A 20,162-nucleotide genomic window follows, 5' to 3' on the forward strand; every position below is an offset into this window, starting at 1 on the left:
AGATCACAGATTTGAACATAAGAAAAGGACTAGTCTCTCTGACTCAGAATTTACCTTCTTTCTCTTTTTTTTATTTTCTTCCCATTCCTTTCTGCTTCCTGTCATAAACTTCCCTGTGGTTTTCCACCGCAGCTGCCTTAGAAAGGCATCTTTCACTAGAACTGAATCCCTCCAGCTATGTCAGATGGACTGTCAACAGTTGCATGTTTCATGTTCTGCTGACAGGCCAGCCTCGCGTGAAGAGCCCAGCTCAGCTGCCTGGAGAAATGTGTAACTTGCAAATAAAAATATGCACTTCTTCTCTTGACATGTTCCAGTGAGCATCCTGGGAGGCTGTGACTAGCTGCAGATTTTTAGCTCCACACAAACTGCTAAATGAAACCCCTGTGGCTTTTTATGACAGTAACTATTTCGTAGCAGAAAGTAAGGGTCCACCTTCCTCTTTAGTGGTATCCATAAAAGTCACTGCAGGTACATTGAAAGAGATTTTGGCCGAGTGTACCTTGTGGAGTGTGAAACATATTTGAAAGGTCTAAATTCTAAGTCTTTTATTGGACCAACTGTATTGTTGGCGGAGATATTAGACGAGAGTTTGGGCAGAACGTGCCCTTCAGGTCTGGGAGCCAAACAAATATAGCTTAAGCTCAATACCAGAGGCCAAATAAGGTAACCACCAGATCTGACCAGAAGGGTACAACATTTTTGAAAATCTGGCCAGTTACATAAGTGCTCAAACACAGATTTCAAAGCTTAATTTTAGGCAGCCATATTTGGAAATCTTGGCCATCCTTTTGCTTCATTGCAGCCTATACTATATTGTACCACACTTCTCATTTTGCTCCTAAACATGATGCTATTGCAATTAAGGCTGCTTGTATTTTGCTTTAACACAACTTGAAGCAAATAACAATAAAAACAGATTCGTGGTGTGGTGTTTAGTAGAATAGCCTTTTAATTAATAGAATTAACTGCACTAATTCTTCTTTAATCTGATCAAGAGAGCTGGCAATGGGAAACAGTATGCTAAGAATATGACAAAAGCAGTAGAGAAAGGAAAGCAGACACTTCACACCTCATCAAACTGTCTAGCAGTTTAGTGGACCTTGGAGTGCATGAGCCAGAGATGTAATTCACAGTAGTTTCTCTGAAACGAAGAAAATGCCTATGCTATGGTTATGTCTCATCCACTCAATGACAATAATTCACTCAAAATGGGACAGATTCTAGTCCAGATCCTGGGCTGCATTAAAGGAATGTTAAAATGGAGCTGAATGGACGTGACAAAAGTAACTTTAAGCTACCTTCAGTAGCATAACTAAGGTGGATGACCGGGGCAGACACCTCTGGTGCCACCTCAGGGGGGCACAAAAAACAGTTGCTGCTACTACTGTACAATTGTTATCATGGCAGCGGCAGCAACAGCAACAAGAAATTGCTGCTGCCCATGTGTGTTGGCTGCCATGGGCACCTAGCTTCATTGTTACACCTCTGCTACTTTCTACATAGTCCTAATTCAGAATTTAGATGATGTCTGATCTAATCCCCAGTGCCAAGTACATCATCCCCAGGCTTGCTTTAAATCTAACTGCTGCCCCAAGGAGATGGTCTGATAGCAAGTGATCTTCTGGATGTAGAGACAACCCCAATCCATATCACATGCTGGAAGGGAAGTGGTAGGAAGTGCTACTGTGGCCCTGTGTCAGATTCTGCTACAACATGAGGAAACTACCAGGAGCTTTTAGAACTGTGTTTAAGGCTGCTTTGCACTGCAGTGTGGTTTACATCATCTTCAATGGGGCCAAAACATCTGACCCTTTCATTTGTCACACTATGTAAACTAGAAGCAACTCTCCCCCCCCCACCCCTGAGTTACTCCAGTTCACACCATTGTAACTGAAATCAGAATCTCGCCACATCAATCTAGTTTCAAAATTTGTTTGAAAAAAGATGCAGAATTGTTTGATTCTATTCTCATGGTTTTTCATTAATACCGGCAAGGAAAAAAATCAGCCCCTATTGATAGACATACTGCATTTCTGTTAAATTCACAAGCCTGCATTTATTACCTGCTTTAATAAAACTGACCTTCCCTGCAAGTGAGACACTTTTTACTATTTCGTAGGGAAAACAGCATTGTGATAACCCATTTTGTTAGACTAACCCCAGGGTAGACTTATTGGGCGCCTATACGTGAACAGCAAGGCTGCTCTGATGCACTGTAATTACAGTGTGTCAGAGCAGTCTTGATTAATTGAGTCTGCTGGAGCATGAAAATTACTGCACTTCAGGGCTAGGGACAGAAGTTACGCATAAATCGGTTTAAGTGATCAGAAACTGATTTAAACCTGTAACACAACAGAAGTTCAGTGCACATAAACCACTTTCAAAGTGGCTGACACTGGTTTAAGATAAACCTGGTTGAATCTACCCCTATCAGACTTAACTGATTTAGGTCAAACTGGTTTAAGGAACTTCTGTCTCAGGTCCCTTCCTGGTTTAAGTTAACTCACAGCCTTCCAGCACCCCAGGATGCTTTGCAGCCCTAGGCTGGGCTAAGCTGTGCTGTCTGCTCCAGTGCAGCAGGGTTGGCCCTGCTCCTTAGCACTATCACTGCTTTGGCTGGCTGAGAAAAGGGTGGGAGTGGGAAACCCTGTTTGGGACTGCAGCCTTTGCCAGGCTTTTCCTCACTCGGCGGCAGGGGCATGGCCAGACCCTGAGCCAGCCCCCTGAGGTAAAGACGGGGAGGAAGGGGGTTTGATTTCCCCCTCCCTCTTCTCTCCCTTCAGCACAGGACCCCAGCCGGGGTCTGGCTGGCAGGGGTGCAGCAGCTGCTGCCAGGCTTGCCACCGCCGCTCAAGTGGTGAGTGGGGAAAAACCTGGCAGGGGCTGCTGTGCCCCTGCCAAACAGACCCCAGCTGGGGTTCCATGCCAGTGGGAGAGGGGAGATTAAATTGCACCCCCCCCCCCCCCCCCGCTTCACCTCAGGAGGCTGGTCCAGGTTGGAGGCTGGCCACGCTCCTGCTACTCAAGTGGTGAGCAGGGGGGTAGAAAAGTCTGGTGGCGCTACTGTGCACTTGTCAGGCAGACCCCCACTAGGGCCTGTGCCAGTGAAAGAGGGGAGGGAGAGGGGTTTAAGCCCTCCTCTTCCCCCCCCCCTTTGCCTCAGGGTACTATCCCCCAGCCACACCCCTGCCCCTACCATTCAAGGGGTGAGTGAGGAATAGCCTGGCAGGGGCTGCTTCTCCCCTCCTTCTCCAGGCACACCCTGGCTGGGGACCGTGCAGGCCAGGGTGGGGGTTTAAACCCCTCCCCAATTGTACTCAGCAGCCTGCCAGGGCCTGGTCATGCCCTGCCACCCAGCATCTCAAGCATGGAGGGAGGAAAAGCCTGAAAGGCTTCTCTCCCAGCTTCTCTCCAGCCTTCCTGCCACTGCTGAAGGGAAGGAAGGGCTTCCTCTAGAGCCCCCCAGCTTCTGGCCTGAGCCACTGCAGGCATGTGCCTTCCAGAATCAAAAGTGAATGTCTATTCACCTGCTTCTCAGTTCAATCTACACAGTTTAGATTAACCTGCAAAGACTTAATCAGTTCAAGCTCAGGCTTTTTGAATGTCTGTCCTTAGCCCAGCAGACTCCAGCACCTTGTATATCAGCATCCTCATGCAGAAAATGGCGGCCAGGGTGCTTTAATGAAAGCTCATTCAATGAGCTTTCTTTAAAGTGCCCCGGCTGCCATTTTTCAGCATGGGGACACTGATACACAAGATGCGCTAGGCACTTTAATTAAAAGTGTAGCACACTCCTGGAGCACATGTATAAATGCCCATTCTTATTTAGAGTGGCTTGTTTTGGTTTAGCTTAAACTTGTGCCCAATCAATTTAAGAAAAAATGAAATAAACTGAAATAAAAGTGCTTGTGCAAATTTCTGCCCTGATTTCACTATAGCTGGCTTAAAATAACAACTTCAACCATAATGGGGCAACTTTCTCAGGTAGACAAGACCTAGGAAGAATGATAACCAAAGCTTTAGGAACACATGAAGCTCTACCTGGCTTTACCTGAAAGAAGGAGGTCTGTTTCCAGTACAGGGGCAATGGATGTGAACAAAGAAATAGCTGATAAAAACATCCCAGTCCCTCCCTGCTCATTCCACCCTGGCTGAGCAGGGAGCATGCTTCTCGTTGGGTAAGCATGCTGAGCATCTGGTCCATGCTCCATGCATGGCAGATGGTGTGCCAGACATGCTGTTATTTGGGGTTTGCAGTCGTTTTCATGTCTCTACCTCTGGAAATGAGCCAAGCAATTATCAGGATGGATATCTACCCAGTGGGTCAGTAGGTAACCCCACGTGCACCATATGGTCCCAAACTTCATTCTACCAAGTCTCAGGAGTTTAACTTTCCTTGCCTGTTAGCAAACATCTTAAGAATTCAATTTTTAACTAAATAGTATTTGTCCTGACAAACTTACCGAATGTAGAGTTTGCCACTGGCAACTTCCTGGCACCAAACATTTCCCTGCACAGTAGCAATAATGAATATCTAGAGTTCTCAGTTGATACTCAGTTGATACTCTCAAAGTATTTGCGATTATTACCCTTTGTCTACTTTACAAAGTTCTGGCAACAGAGGTTTGTTGGGTAGGAGTGTGAAAAGATCACATAGGGATTTATTATTTACTGTCTCTCACAATACAAAACTAGGGGTCACAAAATGAAACTAGTAGGTAGTAAGTTTAAAACTAAAAGGAAGTTCTTTTGCACACAGTGGGCACATCTACATGAGATGCTATGTCACTATAGTGACAAGCTACAGCGATGTAGCTTGTTGCTACAGTGACATAAAATTGGGCACGAACTGTGATGCCACCACTACTGCATAGTAATTTATTGCTACTATGCAGTAGGGCCAGAAATAAGCCTTGTACCACTGGGACTGTGCAGTACCAGCAGTTACTACACAGTCATTTAGTACTTACTAAAGCAACTAATAAATGACTGCACAGTAACAACTGCACAGTTGAGAGTATGTGTAGATACATTGTGGAAGCTGATGGTTTAGATCAGGAGTGTTCAACCTGTTTGAATGTGGGGCCGGATCATGAACTTTTTATCACCCAGTGGGCTGGCAGGAGTGAGCGCTCGTGCAGCCTGGGGGCGCAGGGGTCAAGGGGCGCCGCCTGACCCCACCATGTCCTCCCTGCCACCTAGGCAGCCTCAAGGGTGCTTCCACACCTGCGTGCCTGGGCTCAGCAGCCAGGGGGACATGCAGGGACCCTACAGGGGCGTGCGGGATGTGCAGGGACACCCCCCTGCTCCCTCTCCCCCGGGGCAGCCCGAGCCCGACCGGCAGGGCTCCCTCCCTCCCCAGGGCCTGTGACTCACCACTCCCAGCGTGATGTCTGTGGGCACTGGGGGAGGTGGGAGTGGTGCCAGCTTCCCACCCCAACAGCCACAGCCACAGCAGCAGTAGCATCTCCCGTGAGCCTGGCTGCATCATCCCTCTGCTCCGGCATCCACACCCCCCGCACCAGCCTGCCCGCTGCACTGCAACCTGCTTCGGCCCACATGGCCGGCGGGACCAGCACAGGGCGGGGCCAGCATGCAAATGAGGAAGGGAGGGGCGGGGCTAGGACAGAACACAGTGAAATGAAGGGAGAGAGGAGGAGCTGCACTGCGTCAGCAACGTCAAGCTGATGCGGTGCACGTGGGAACCTTGCCCCTTCCCTAGCCCTTCAGCAGCCATTAGGAAGCTGAAAATGGCACAGAAAATGGCTTGGCGGGTCACATGGTGACCCGCGGGCCGTATGTTGGACAAGTCTGGTTTGGCTAGATTAAAAAAAAAATGGGACAAATTCTTGAAGGAAAGGTGCATCAGTAGCTATTGAGTCTGGGAGTTAAGAGGACAGCCTCTGAGTCAGACCTTAAATTGGGGCAGCAGACCTTAAATTGGGGTTGGCAACATTTTTGGTCAGAGGGCCAAAAAAAACCTCAACCTCAACTCACGCCTCAACTTGGCATGCCAGGGGCAGATGGTGGGGGAGCTGTGAGGGACCCAATCCTCATTGCTGGTGGCTGGGGCATGCGCATCTCTGGGCATATGGTGGGGGGAGTGACAGGGTTGACCTGCTCTGGCCCCTTCCCCACTGCATGCCCCAAGTCATGCATGCAGCTGCCAGTGGCCACATAATCCAGGCTGCTCACAGCAGGCAGCAGGCAGGCTGCAAACAGCTGAACTGGGGTCTGGAGCCCTGGCCCAGCACTGTGGCTGGTGGCAGCTGCACATGCACCTTGGAGCGCACAGTGGGGAAGGGGACAGGGCAGCACAACTCTAGCCTCTGCCCCAGCATCTACCCAGAAGTGCTTGTGCACTCACCCGCAGTGAGCCAGGTGGGGGCTCCACAGACCTCAGCAGCTTGTGACTTCCCAGCCATCTGCCACAGCTGGCCTGGGCTCTGGGCAGGCCCCTGCCACCTGCCACGGAGCCCAAGCTGCTCGCAGCAGGCGGCAAGGGGGCTGCAAACAGCTGCACCAAAGTCTGTGGAGCCCTGTCCCAGCTCATTGCCAGCAGTGGGTGCACGTGTTTCTCCGGGCAAACGGCAAGGGAGGGGACAGGGTTGCCCCGCCCTGGCCTTTTCCCTACTGTGCGGCCCAAGGCGTGTGCACCTCTGCCACTGGCCATGGAGCCAGGTTGCACCAGCTGCACCACTTGCAGTCTCTTGGCTGCCTGCCACAGCAGGCCTGGGCTCTGGGCAACTGCTGCCTGCCTTGGGGCATGGGCTGCTTGCAGCAGGGCTTGCAGGCTCCTCACCTCATGCTGCGGGCAGCCTGGGCTCTGTGGCTGGTGGCAGCTACCCAGAACCCGTGACATACTAAGCAAAATAGCCTCATGTGCCATACTCTGGCATGTGTGCCAGGGGTTTCTGAAAAAAACCCTGGTCATACTCAGTTCACTGTCTCTTTCAGCATCCTGTGACACAGGATACTGGGCAAGATGGACATATGGTTTGACCCAGTAAATGGCAGTTGCTACGTTCTTATGTACATGCCACAGCTGACAGCTCTGTAGGCAAGATCTCTGATGTGGACACATCTCTTCTGGCAGAAGGCAACTTCTGTCAGTAGAGCTTCCATTTTTGGGGGGAAATGTGGCAACCTTGTCAGCAGTAAAACTCCTGTCAGCAGTGTTGTGTCCACACCAGGGGCTTGGTTGTGTGGTTCTGTCATTGTAGTTGAAGTGGCAGCAGCCTCCAGTGGAAACTATGACTGTCCAACCTCTAGATATTATTTATTTATTTTAAATTTTGTTTCCAGGGCCAAATCAGTTCCAAATTAAATTCCAAATTTCAAGTGAGCAGAGCTCAATCGTTCAAGTCTGTGTGGTGCTACCACCAGCAAGTATGCTCCTTCCCAGACTCATCAGCCTCGGGCTTCAGATATTTTCAAAGCCATGGCAGGCATCCCATATGCAAGCCCCAAGCCCTGAGTCATTGGAGTTCAGATGTTCCCTCGTTTCACTTGCCCCTAGCCAAAAGGCTGAAGGAGCAAGCTAGAGGGGAAGTTTGAGAGCAATTCCCCATTGCCATAAATTGTATAGCCAAGATCCTTGCATTTGGAGGGATTTGTAGACTCTCAAAGGGGTCAGCCTGCCTGCAGTGCAATGGACAGGCCTTCGCCCTCAACCACACTGAGTCATTCAAAGCTGAGAAGATAGCGAGGAGTTGTATACCCTGCAGGCCCCAGACACCCACTGGTGTTCCCCTCCAACCTATGGATTTCCCGCCACCCCAGATGCATGGGAAGCCTGGCTTTCTGTCAGCTGTGTGGACTGTGGCAGGCCAGTAGGGGGTGCTCCTGTGTTGAGCCGCCCACCTCACTGAGCCTGACCACCTTCCAGGCTCCGAGTTCCTCCCTGGGGGCGCCTTGTGTCTGGCCGACCCCCTTCCTGGAGCACACCCGCTAGCCTGGGTGTTCCACTGCCACCACCCAGGGCTCTGGACTGGTTCTGGCTCTGCGTGCCCTGGGAAACACAGGCCTAGTAGCCCTCAAGGGTACTCGATTCACTTCAAGAAGTTGGGATGCTTCCCTCAGTCAGAAGCACGAGCACTGGTCTCCCTTAGTCAGCCAAACCAAGGGGACTCCAAGGCATAATCTAGACCCACTCCCAATAAGTCTCCCACATGAGGTACAAAGGAGAACTTTATTGGTTACAGAGGGTAGGGTTAGAATAGGGTACAGGGTAGAGCAATATCAGAGAAATCCCATAGTGCAAACTCCCCTGGCTGGGTAGCCTTTGATCACGCATCTGAGTTACTGCAAGCTAAATATCTAGTTAGGTCTCAGGTAGCTTACTCACAAGTATCATCCAGAGGCAGCTGGAGACTCCCTCCAGAGGCAGGCAGTTCATTGATCATGAGTTTTGAGAGAGAGAGCAAGTTTCAGATGGTACAGCTCTTCTCTGTCTCTGAGTGTCCCTCATGGCTGCTGCCTCCTCCTCCTGGGCAGCCCTTAACTTATACAGCCCTTGTGACCTCATTTACCTGGCAGAAGCTTGAGGCCACATTTTAACCTCTTACAGACTAGATGTGGTGTTCAAGCCACCAGTTGGACAGCCCTGGTTTAAACAAAGCTTTAGTTTCCTTATTTTTTGTTGTTATTCAAGGGCCAGCCTCAATACACATCAATCACAAAGTCACAATCAAGCCAGTAGAATAAATCGTGTTAAGAAATATGTGGCATGTTTTCACAAACCCAAAGACAGGAGGGCAAATTGCGACAGACCATTTCCATAGGCCTCTACAAGAATAATCTATACTCACGGAAGGAATATACAGTGGAAATGGGTCTCTTATTCTCCCTCTTTGGGATTTCATAATGGGCCCCTCCCTCAGCACCTCCACAACAGAAGATGCATAATAAGGGGTGTTATCTGTCAAATAATAAGCTCTGCCTTTTTATATCTGTTACCATAACTCTATTCTTACAATGGCCCTTCTGCACCTACTTGGGCAGAGATTGTTAATTCCCTTTAGTACAAAGAGATTATGAGTGTTTTTTGCTAGAATGTAGATTTGCAGTAGGGTTGGTTTTTACAGAGTATATTTATGCCAAGCCCAGTCATAAGATGGCTGTTTTTGTGCCATAGTTTATTACAGATGAACTTTATACATCAGGGGTGCTCAACCTCTGGCCTGTGGGCCACATCCAGCCCATGAAGCCATGTCATCAGGCCTGTGGCTCTCCCCACAGATCCAAAAATTTGGTGACAGGGAATGGTGGCAGCATTACTTTTAGCTCCCCTGCTGCCAAATTTCCAGACCTGTGGGGAGCCCTGTGGACAGGATGACATGGTCCTGTGTGCTCGATCATGCTGGCAGGTGAGGTCAAACCACTGTATCACTGGATCTGGCATGTGGGGTTGGGCCAGCACGTGGCAGAATCCAGCTGTGGGGTCAGGCTGGCAAATGGCTGGATCTTATGTAAGATTAGACCACACATGGTGTTGGGCTGACGCACGAGGCAGAGCCAGTGTGCCAGATCCTGCCCATGGACTGGCTCTGCACCACCCACCAGACCTGCAGAGCCAGAAGGTTGAGCACCACTTTACACAGAAACACCTTAAGTAGGTATATGATGCACACTGGGAATGGTATAACATTACCCTATTTTGATGTAGTTAAATGAGTCTGAACTGAGATGTAACAGTTTCTGCTTTTGTGCCTCTGATGTCTTCCTTTGACCTTTTATGGCTGATCATATTCATAGTTTCAGAGTAGGTAGGGTTGGAAGGGACCTAAGCAGATCATCAAGTCCAACCCCCTGCCATGGCAGGAAAGAATGCTGGGGTCAAACGACCCCGGCAAGGTGATTGTCTAGCCTCCTTCTGAAGACCCCCAGGGTAGGAGCCAGCACCACCTCCCTTGGAAGTTGGTTCCAGCTCCTAGGCGCCCTGACTGTGAAGTAGTGCCTCCTGATATCTAGCCTGAATCTACTCTTGGTCATCTTATGGCCGTTATTCCTCATTACTCCCTGTAGTACTCGGGAGAACAGGGACTCTCCCATAGCCTGCTGGTTCCCCTTGGCCAGTTTGTAGATGGCCACCAGATCCCCTCTCAGCCTTGTCTTGTGGAGGCTGAACAGGTTCAGGTCCCATAGCCTCCACTAGTAGGGCCTGCCTTGCTGCCCCCGATCATGCAACTGGCCCTCCTCTTGGACCCTCTCGATGCTGTCCACATCCCTCCTGAAGTGTGGTGCCCAGAACTGGACGCAGTACTCCAACTGTGGCCTGACCAGTGTTGCATAGAGGGGGAGGATCACCCCCTTGGATCTGTTTGTGATGCATCTGTGGATATTCATGCAGCAGGGACCATCACAGAAATTCAGGCTTGGTCAGAGCTGATCTTGCCTGTAGCTCCTTGAAAATCCTGAAGGGCCTTGAATTACAGTGTCCCCTTGGGCTTTTTCACTGTTAAAAAAGCTGCATTTTAGAGCTGGGATAATTAACAGGGTGGGTGAGAGGACAGAGGCATAGGCCTAACCTTGATGAATGCCTCATGGTAAAACTAAAGGGTCTTGTCTTCATTGTATTTTTACCTCAGGATATCTCATACATGTTATTTACCCTAAGATAAAGACCACAGCTTTTTTCAGCAATAAAGATAAGCAGTGAGATTCCCTGAGGAGACAGTCAGTGGGTTAACATTTAATTCTTCTGAACAAAAGAGTGTGAGTGTCCTTTTTCTTTCCAGTCATATGGTCTGAGTCAGTTGTGCAGTAAATGGTGATCCTCCTGCTGATCACGACACCTAGAGTCAGATCAGTAACAGGGCTTTGTGTGCTGTGCAGCTTGGATACAGCAGGAGAGTGCTTGAAATGGGAGATCAAGCTCTCCACAGCAGTGTCTTCTGATAGTGCAGATGCACAAGTTGTGGACATATGCCAGACTGTACATGTTGCAGGCATTACCAGCTTTTATTATGTTAACACTTTTCTCTCAAATTAGCATTCAGGCTCTGGTTTTGGCAACCCATTCTTTTCCAAAAATGCCCAGAAACACCTCTGAGATAGCAGTTCCTTTGTTAACAATTGCTGCTGAACTCTTTCCTTTGTTCTTCAGGCAAGATCCTTAGCAAGCTGGGGAAAAATGGGAACATATAATGAGACTTAACAATTTTATTTGCTATGCAGAACATAAATAGTTAACAAATTAAGTGGGCTGATCTGTGACAAGCCAATTAGCGCACTTGTCACAGCTAAAGCTGGACCAGTGTTTCTAGTTCTCACAATTTTATCATGCAATATTCAGTGTTTTTCTTAAAACTTCTGAAAGCAGGTGATTAAGGGCAAATCTTGGATTTCAATTAGTAAGACAAACCAAGTTTCTAGCCCTCATGATTGCAAAGAAAAAAACTTCACCAAGCATACCTCAAAGGCTCAGACACTAGAGGCAAAGAAAAATAACCAGTTATTTTTTTAAACATCCTGAGATTTTTATATCTCATTTCTGATGCTCTTGCATTTGACTGTAAAGGCTTAGAACCTTAATCATAGTTCCGACAAAAAAGGAGTGAATTCACCATAAATATTTTTAATTGTTTGCCCCTCTTATGGCCTTTGAAATCTCACACTGTACAATGTTGAGCAGTTCTAGTTACTCCATTAATTCCACAACACATGCTCAGGCCATCTCACTCCCCTTCGCATGGAAATTATGCTCCCACTTATGGCAGAAATGCTAAGCCATAAGGATATAATTTTCGAAGCAACCTGAAGGCCTTGTAAACAGAGGAGATTATTTCATTACTTTTAAATATCTTTGTTTAGAACTGTTTCCGACGATTATAGAAGTGATGTGCAATGTAGATCTCATATTCAGTGAGACTGCCTCAACATTATTTACAACAGGGGCAGGCAATTATTTTGGGCAGAGGGCTGTTTACTGAGTTTCGGCAAGCCATCGAGGGCCGCATGACAGGCAGCCCAGGGCAGATTAATATTAATTTTCTAAATTTTTTAGGGGCCCCGCGGGCCAGATAGAAGGGCCTAGTGGGCCACATCTGGTCCCCGGACCGCATTTTGCCCACCCCTGATTTACAACCATGCTACTGATGCTTGAAGTTTTCTGAATTGGCCTGATAGATGCACCAAAGAACTATAAGGTCTTACACCTCATCACACCTTCTCCTGGCCTCTCTACAAGTAGGTTCTGCTATGTTACACTCTCTTAATTTAGAGAATAGAAATAACTCTAATGTAGTTTCACTGAGCATGAGGAAATCTAAATTTCATATCACCTTTTGTCCCTTTCTACCTCCTATACTCTTGTTCTTCATAAGTTGCAAATTCTTCCACTTTTCCATGCTGTTTCATGGAAAAATGCACCCTGGGTAGTCATTTCTCACCTTTCCTGTCCCCACCCCTTTCTTCCTCCCTTCTTGATTGCAGATTCAGAAATAGAGCAGGGGGCCTGGCAGTGTACAAGGCATTCTGAAAACTGTTCTCTAGACTGTCAGTGGATTTTCTTGCTGCCAGAAGGCAGGGGTGAGGAATCTCATTCTATTTTTTTCTTCCAAAGCCCATGTCTAGAGGACAAAAAAAACCCCTGAATTGGTGGCAAAAAATGGAGGTTAATTCTTCACCCCCAGCAGCAGCAAGCTTCACTGCTGTTCTAAAAAAACCTATGATTCCCAGAATTCCTTGTGCCCTTTGGCACACATTACCTGTGCTGGCAATGTATTATAGAGGCAGGCAGATGGCAGACAGCAGGGAGGCAAGAAGTAGCCCTTGGATGAGGTATCCCCCTCCCCCTGTTCTTCCAGCATCTCTCCATTTAGGTGGTGCCCCCTGCATGTGCTCCACTTATCAACCCCATATAACACTCCTATTGCTGACACAATATGGGCGTTCTTACCTCTAAATCAAGTCTGAAAAATCAATTACAAGATAACTGCCCTATTCTAATTAACCCCCATTTGGGGTGTAAGGTTACAGATGCCAGTGAAACTAATTGCTAGAGAAGTTAATTGGAGTCCCATGTTTCTGATTAAAGCTAGTGTTGTCATCATCATCTTCTACCTTTGCTTGTCTCATCTAAATGGGGTCGCTGTTGTGGATCCTGGCTCTCCACTGGCAATTTTTTTTATCTTGGATCCACATCATGATGATTTGGCAGAGGTTTTTATAGCCAGATGCCCTTCCTGATGCTAACCCTTTATCCGGGCTTGGGACCAGTATTGGATGAGTAGAATCACTCATCCATGGCAGAGTTTTCTGATGAAAGCTAGTAAGCACACAGTTCACACTTCAGGGAGAGATGACTCCTGGGAAGGGACGCCACCCACCTCATGCGGAAGGGTAAGTCCCTGTTCTTGGCCAGGATGGCCAATCTTCTAGATAGGGCTTTAAACTAAGATCACCGGGGGATGGGGAAACACTGACTGGAGCATGCCTGGGGACTGGCACACAAGAAAGCTCTGAAATTGGGGACACTAGGAGAGCCACTCTTGCAAGAGCTGAGGGAATGGTTCTCCCTCAGCATGACAGGAAATTGAGGGTCTCAGTAGGAGCACTCAGGTACCTGTACACTAATACCAGGAACATGGGGAACAAGCAGGAGGAGCTAGTCCTACTCTCCAGTGGGCATTACAATCTAGTAGGGATTACAGAGATCTGGTTGGACTCCTCACATGATTGGAACGTAACCATAGAGGGCTACACTCTGCACAGAAGGGACTGAGTAGGGAAGAAAAGTAGAGGTATAGTCCGACATTGGCTCCAAAGAAAAGCAGCTCAAAACACTGTGGGTCAAACTATAGGAGAGGGTGGGGGGCGCAGTGAGAGAGACCTAATTATAGGTGTATACTACAGACCACCAAACCAGGGGGAGCAGCTCAATCTGGAGTTCTCTTGAGAACTGGCAGAGGCTGCGCACAGGACATGGTTGTCATGGATGACTTCAATTACCCAGACATCTCTTGGGAGGAACACTCGGCCTAGTCGGATCAGTTGCATTGCTTCCTGACCTGTATTGAAGAGCTGTACTTGACTCAGGAATTACACGGGCCAACCAGAGGTAACGCTCTCCTAGACTTAGTCTTGGCCAAAGGAGACTATTTGGTGAGCGACTTGAATATAAAGGGTAGCTTGGGCGACAGTGACCATGAAACCATCACATTCACTCTCCGTCGCAAGGCAGGCAAATCAGCTAGCAGGATTGAAGTTTTGGACTTCAAAAAACAAATTTCAACAGGCTCGGGGCAATAGTAGGGCAAGTGTTGCGGGACTAGGAACCGAAGGTGAAAGGAATGCATAAAGACTGGTTGTTCCTCAAAGACACAATCCTCAAAGCACAAAAGAAGTCCATTCCCACGTGGAGGAAATGTAGCAGAAGGGCTGGTAAACCCTCTTGACTTAATAGGGATATCATGGTCCTCTTGAAAAAGAAGAAAGAGGCATACAAGAATGGAAGCTTGGGACAGTCCCCACGGAGGACTATACAACAACGGCCCACACTTGTAGGGAGTAGACTAGAAAGGCTAAGGTGGCAACTGAATTTAAACTAGCAACAGAAATCAAAGACAATAAGAAGTCCTTCTTTAGGTATGATGTAGGGAACAGGAGGAAAACAAATGGAAGCGCGGGGCTTTTGTTTAACAACTCAGGACATCTAGTTACCAACACTCAGGAGAAAACTAAACTCCTGAATGACTACTTTGCTTCGGTATTTCACCAGACTAAGGGGAAAATCATACTAGATAAGATTCAGAAAGGGGATGGAGGAAATAACCACCTTCCTACTGTTGATGTTAAGCTGGTGCATGATCAGTTAGAAAAGTTAGATATTTATAGGTCAGCAGGACTGGATGAACTTAATCCGAGAGTGCTGAAGGAACTGGCCAAAGTCATCGCAGGACCTCTGGCGAAACTCTTCCAAAACGTGTGGTGCTTGGAGGAGGTCCCATCTAGTGTTATGCCCATCTTCAAGAAGGGAAGGAGAGAGGACCAGGGCAACTATAGGCCAATTAGCTTAACTTCTATCCCAGGGAAAATCCTGGAAAAATCATCAAGGAGTCTATGTGCAATACACTCCCAGAAGGTAGGATTCTGAACAACAGTCAGCATGGCTTTGTCACAGGCAGGTCTTGTCTTACCAATCTCATCTCCTTCTATGACCAGGTAACTCGCCACCTGGATAAGAGAGAGGAGGTTGACACTGGGTACCTAGACTTCCAAAAGGCCTTTGACCTGGTATCGTATGATGTTCTCACGGGAAAATTGGAGGATTGCAGGCTTAACTGCTGGACAGTTATGTGGCTGACTGCGGGGTAGGACCCAGAGAGTTCTAATGAACGTTTTGTCCTGGTGAGAAGTGGCCAGCAGTGTCCTTCAGGGGTTGGTGCTTGGTCCAGTGCTTTTCAGCATCTTTATCAATGATTTGGATGTTGGGGTGAAGAGCTCACTGGCCAAGTTCATGGATGATACCAGGTTATGGGGGAGTGTGGTCACACTTGAAAATAAGCTGCAGATACAGGCGGACTAGACAGGCTGGGAAGTTGTGCGGATTGAAACCAGATGAAGTTCAACATTGAGAAGTGTAAAGTGCTTCATCTGGGCATGAACTATCCCCAGCATACTTACAGGCTTAGTGGCACCAAACTGACTAGCACCATGACTGGAAGGGACCTAGGGGTAATAATAGACCATAGTATGAACATGAGCCATCAATGCAATGCTGGAACTAGTAAGGCAAACAATACTCTGGCATGCATCAACTGATGCATCTCAAGCAAAACCAAGGAAGTGATTCTTCTGCTTTACTCAGCATTGGTGAGACCACAGCAGGAGTACTGCATCCAGTTCTGGGCACTGAACTTCAACAAGGATGTGGGAAACCTTTAGAGAGTCCAGAGAAGAGTCACCTATATGATCACAGACTTGCAAGGCAAGCCATACGAGGAAAAGCTGAGGCTCTTGGGCCTTTTCAGCCTAAAAAAGAGAAGGCTGAGGTAGCAGCTTACTGCTATATCGGGGAATGCACCAAGGGCTTGATGAAAAACTGTTTGCCAGGGCACCCTTGGGGAAAACCAGGAGTAATGGCCACAAACTCCTGGAAGACCGTTTCAGGCTTAACACTAGGAAAACCTTTTCACAGTTAGGGACTAGGGACAGACATTACACACAAACCAGTTTAAGTGACCAGAAACTGGTTTAAACCTGTAACAGAAAAGAAGTTCAGTGCACATAAACTAGTTTCAAAATGGCCAAAACTGGTTTAAGATAAACCTGGTTGAATGTAGTATCAGACTTAACTGATTTGGGCCAAATTGGTTTATGGAACTTCTGTCCCAGACCCCTTCCTGGCTTAAGTTAAATCAGAGTCCTCCCAGCATCCCAGCATGCTTTTCAACCCTGGGCTGGGCTGTCTGTTCCAGAGAGCAGGGCTGGTCCCATCCCTCTCCTCCCTAGCCAGAGCTCCAAATGACCCGAGAAGGAGGTGAGGGACTGCAGGCACGGTAGTGTCTGCATGGCTTCCCCCTGCCCCATCCTCCCCTCATTCACTGATCAAGCAGGGATCCCCTCTCTCCCACAACAGGGACCCCAGCTGGCATCTGGCCACATCAGCCCCATGCTAGCTAATGCTAAGAGTGTGTCTCCAATTTCACTAGAACAACAGATGCATGCAGTCCTCCCTCCCCACACCCCTGCTTTGCCTCAGAGTACTAGATGGGGGCCAGGATCTAGCAACACTCCCACCTCTTGAGCAGCACGGGGAGGGGAACTTGGTGAGGACTGCTTCCCCCCCAACCCTCTCCAGGCACACCCTGGCTGGGGACCATGCAGGCAGGGTGGAGGTTTAAACCCCAACCTAATCATATCATCCTGCTGGGACCTGGCCATGCCCCTCACTCAGCTCTGTAGAAGGGAAGGGAGGGCTTACTCTAGTGCCCCCTGGCTTCTAGCCTGAGCCACTGCAGGCATGTACCTGCATTTCTTGATTCAAAAGTGAATGTCTATCCACTTGCAAATCAGTTAAATCTCTGGAAGTTAGACTAACCTACAAAGATTGAATCAATTCAGGCTTGGGCTTTTTGAATATCTGTGTCCAGACAGTGGAATAAACCCCCTCCAGAGATGGTGCAATCATCTACCCTGGAAATCTTCAAGAGGAGACTGGACAGTCACCTCCCTGGGGTCACCTGACCCCAGTTGTCTTTCTTGCCTAGTGCAGGGGGGGGGCTGGACCCAGTGATCTTACTATGTCCCTTCTAGCCCCTACAATCTATGAATCTAAGTACAGGAAAAACCCTGTATGTTCCCCAGGGCAGTAAATGTGCACTTAACCACCTTGGCCATTTTTGCCTTTGATTCCCTGCTGGACAGGTGAAAAGCAGAGCTGTTTGTCAGGGAGGGGCTGTGCATGCTGCTTCTGACATCGCCAGCTTGTGTAGTTTGAGAGGGAATGGAGACCAGGAGAGGAAAAATGGTAGGTAGCATGGTTTGCAAACAGATGCATGTTTAACTGTGACAGTGCAGGACCTTCATATTCACTGCGCCACAGTCTGATCTCACAGGGAATTTATACATGTGGTCTGGAGGGGGGCACTTTAATTAGAGTGGCTCCAAGAGCTGCTATAATTAAAGTGCCTGCAGCGTCATGTATATCAGCATCCCCGTGCTGAAAAATGGCAGTGGGGGAGCTTTAACTAAAGCATGTTGAATGAGCAAACTCCACTGGGTCTGCTCTGATATGCTGTAATTACAGTGTGTTGGAGCAGCCTCCCTGCATGTGTATAGGTGCCCATAGTGGTACAAATTTAGAATGACTCTATTGAAGTCAATAGAACTAATTAGACCAGTGTAAATCTGGGGTGAGATCAGAAGCTGGCTGGCCCAGTTAGTTTGGCTAGAGAATGGCTAGGGGATTTTAGCCACTCTCTGTAGGGCACGTGGAACTCATTGGCAGGAAAAAAATAACTGGCAATATATAAATCTTGAAGTGTTTAATGTAGCAGGTGAGTCAATGTTTTCTGGTTTAGGCCAAACTGAAACAGATACGCCTCTAACAAAATTCTTGCAACATTTTGAAATTAAAAACAAAAGAAACTTTGGTTAATTGCAGTAGCTGATTACATCACTTTTTATTTTTCAGATCCAGGCAAGTTTGTTAAAAGGAAGAGGATTAGGGTGGTACATCAGAATTCACATGACAAATACAGCCTTTCCATGTGAGCCCTGTGGAGTCTGGGGTTGGCACATGATCCCTAACAAAATATTAGCCAAGGCTGCCTAATGACTGTGAGGCTAAATTCACAGACATTAAAGACTTTATTAAAGGGATCTATATGCTCTCATACATACCAAAGTGGATCAGGACAACTATAGATTGGTGGAAGATAAAAGTGCTTGAATAGGCCCTACAGCTAGCTGTAGGCAAAGCCATTGTTTTATATTCTAATCCTCCCATGTGCTCAAACAGGTAATTGTTTTTACTGTTTGGGTTTTATCTAGCAATTTAGTACCAATTATTTTGATGGAGTTGCAATTCTGAGCTTCAGCAAAGGAGGGTGAAGCAGTGACCAAGCTGGACAAGCTCTCCCAGTGACTTTGAGAGGGCTGAGCTGTGCTCCCAATTAAAGTTGTGGAGAGTTGGAGTAACTCCACTGACTACAGTAGAGATACTCACACTGGTGCAACTGAGAGCAGAGTTTGGCTCAGGCTGTTTATCCTTTCATTGTGTCTTATAAGTTAATTAATTCTAATTGGGAGAGTAATTACCACATTACTGGGTCTGTTTACTGTTTTTGGGAACATTCAGCCTTTCATTGTAAGGGACTTTGCCACATTAGTTGACTACATTTCCCCACTGCGGAGTGCCCCCTTTTTCAAGTGGTATTAAGATGGTAAGGAGGCTGCTTGTGCAGCACTGTGTATTTCCCTTTGCATGAGCCCATCAAGTCTTACGCAAAAATCTATATTAGGTGCAGAGAAGCCCCCATTTTTGTAGTACCTGAGGGCCTCAGTCTAGACTGCTAATGCCTCACTAGAACCCTAGGAAGGAGGAAAATACTTTTATTCCCAAATTATAGCTGGAAAACACTATGCAGCCACTGAGTGTGGATTTGAAATAATAGAAAAAAGAAGAGGTTGTAGTACTCCTGTCAGCATGTAGAAGACTTACTGGACACACACATGCACTCACACACATTCTATAGCTAGTGAGTAAAATTATGATAATAGGTTTGCTGTCATGAACAAATGTACTTGCTAACTTCTTTTTAAGGTAGCTTTTGTAAAATAATATGCATCCTTTCCAGCTGTCTGTCCAGGAATGACCATGACCCACTTCTGCACAAGCAGTGGCATGATTCTTCATCTAGCTGTTGTAAGATACTCATTTCTGGTGATCTGTTCTACAAGAACTGGACATTCAGGACATGGAACTGCAAGTGAGCTAGGAATAGTGATTTCCTCCACCATAGATCAGTTAAATGAATAAATATGAGAACCATGTCTGATAGTCTGACTGGCAAGTTGGGTTTGCAAGTGTGGTTTGCAACCCTTTGAAGTCCAGACCCACATAGCCCAGCTGCATAGATCCAGGAGTACTACTGCTATTCTGAAATGCTAATCATGAACTGTCTGCTGTATTTTACAACATAATACCCTGCAGTGAATATCTGCTACAGAAACTTGTCCATGTTTCTATTGCTTGACATGTTTGGCTTTTTTTCCCCTTCCCCATTCTAGTCACTTGCAGGCTTGTTCTCAATTACAGCTCTTACGTAGTCAACACATCTGAGCATGTGCACAACTTTAAATAGATGAGTTCTGTTGAACTGAGTGGGACTACTCATGTGATTATAGTTATGCATGTGCTTTAAATGTTTTTCCAGATCAGGGTCTTAAAAGGCAACATGAATCTTTATTACCTATTTGTGGGAGTAATTCCATCTCACTTGCTGTCATTAATCACCTTTGCCCCTTGTATCTGTACCTATTCTGAAAAAATTTAAAAAATGTAAAGATCAGAGAAAACAAACATGACCAAACAAATAGCTTTCCATAAGCTGTTTACATTTCTTCTTTTTATTGTTGTCCCCAACTGTCTCCCATGCAAAGCTTCCTGCAATTTCCTTTTATATACTCTGTCTAGATTGTAACCTCCCTGG

Source organism: Alligator mississippiensis, chromosome 12 (assembly GCF_030867095.1).
Source record: "Alligator mississippiensis isolate rAllMis1 chromosome 12, rAllMis1, whole genome shotgun sequence".
In the NCBI taxonomy this organism is placed as follows: domain Eukaryota; kingdom Metazoa; phylum Chordata; order Crocodylia; family Alligatoridae; genus Alligator; species Alligator mississippiensis.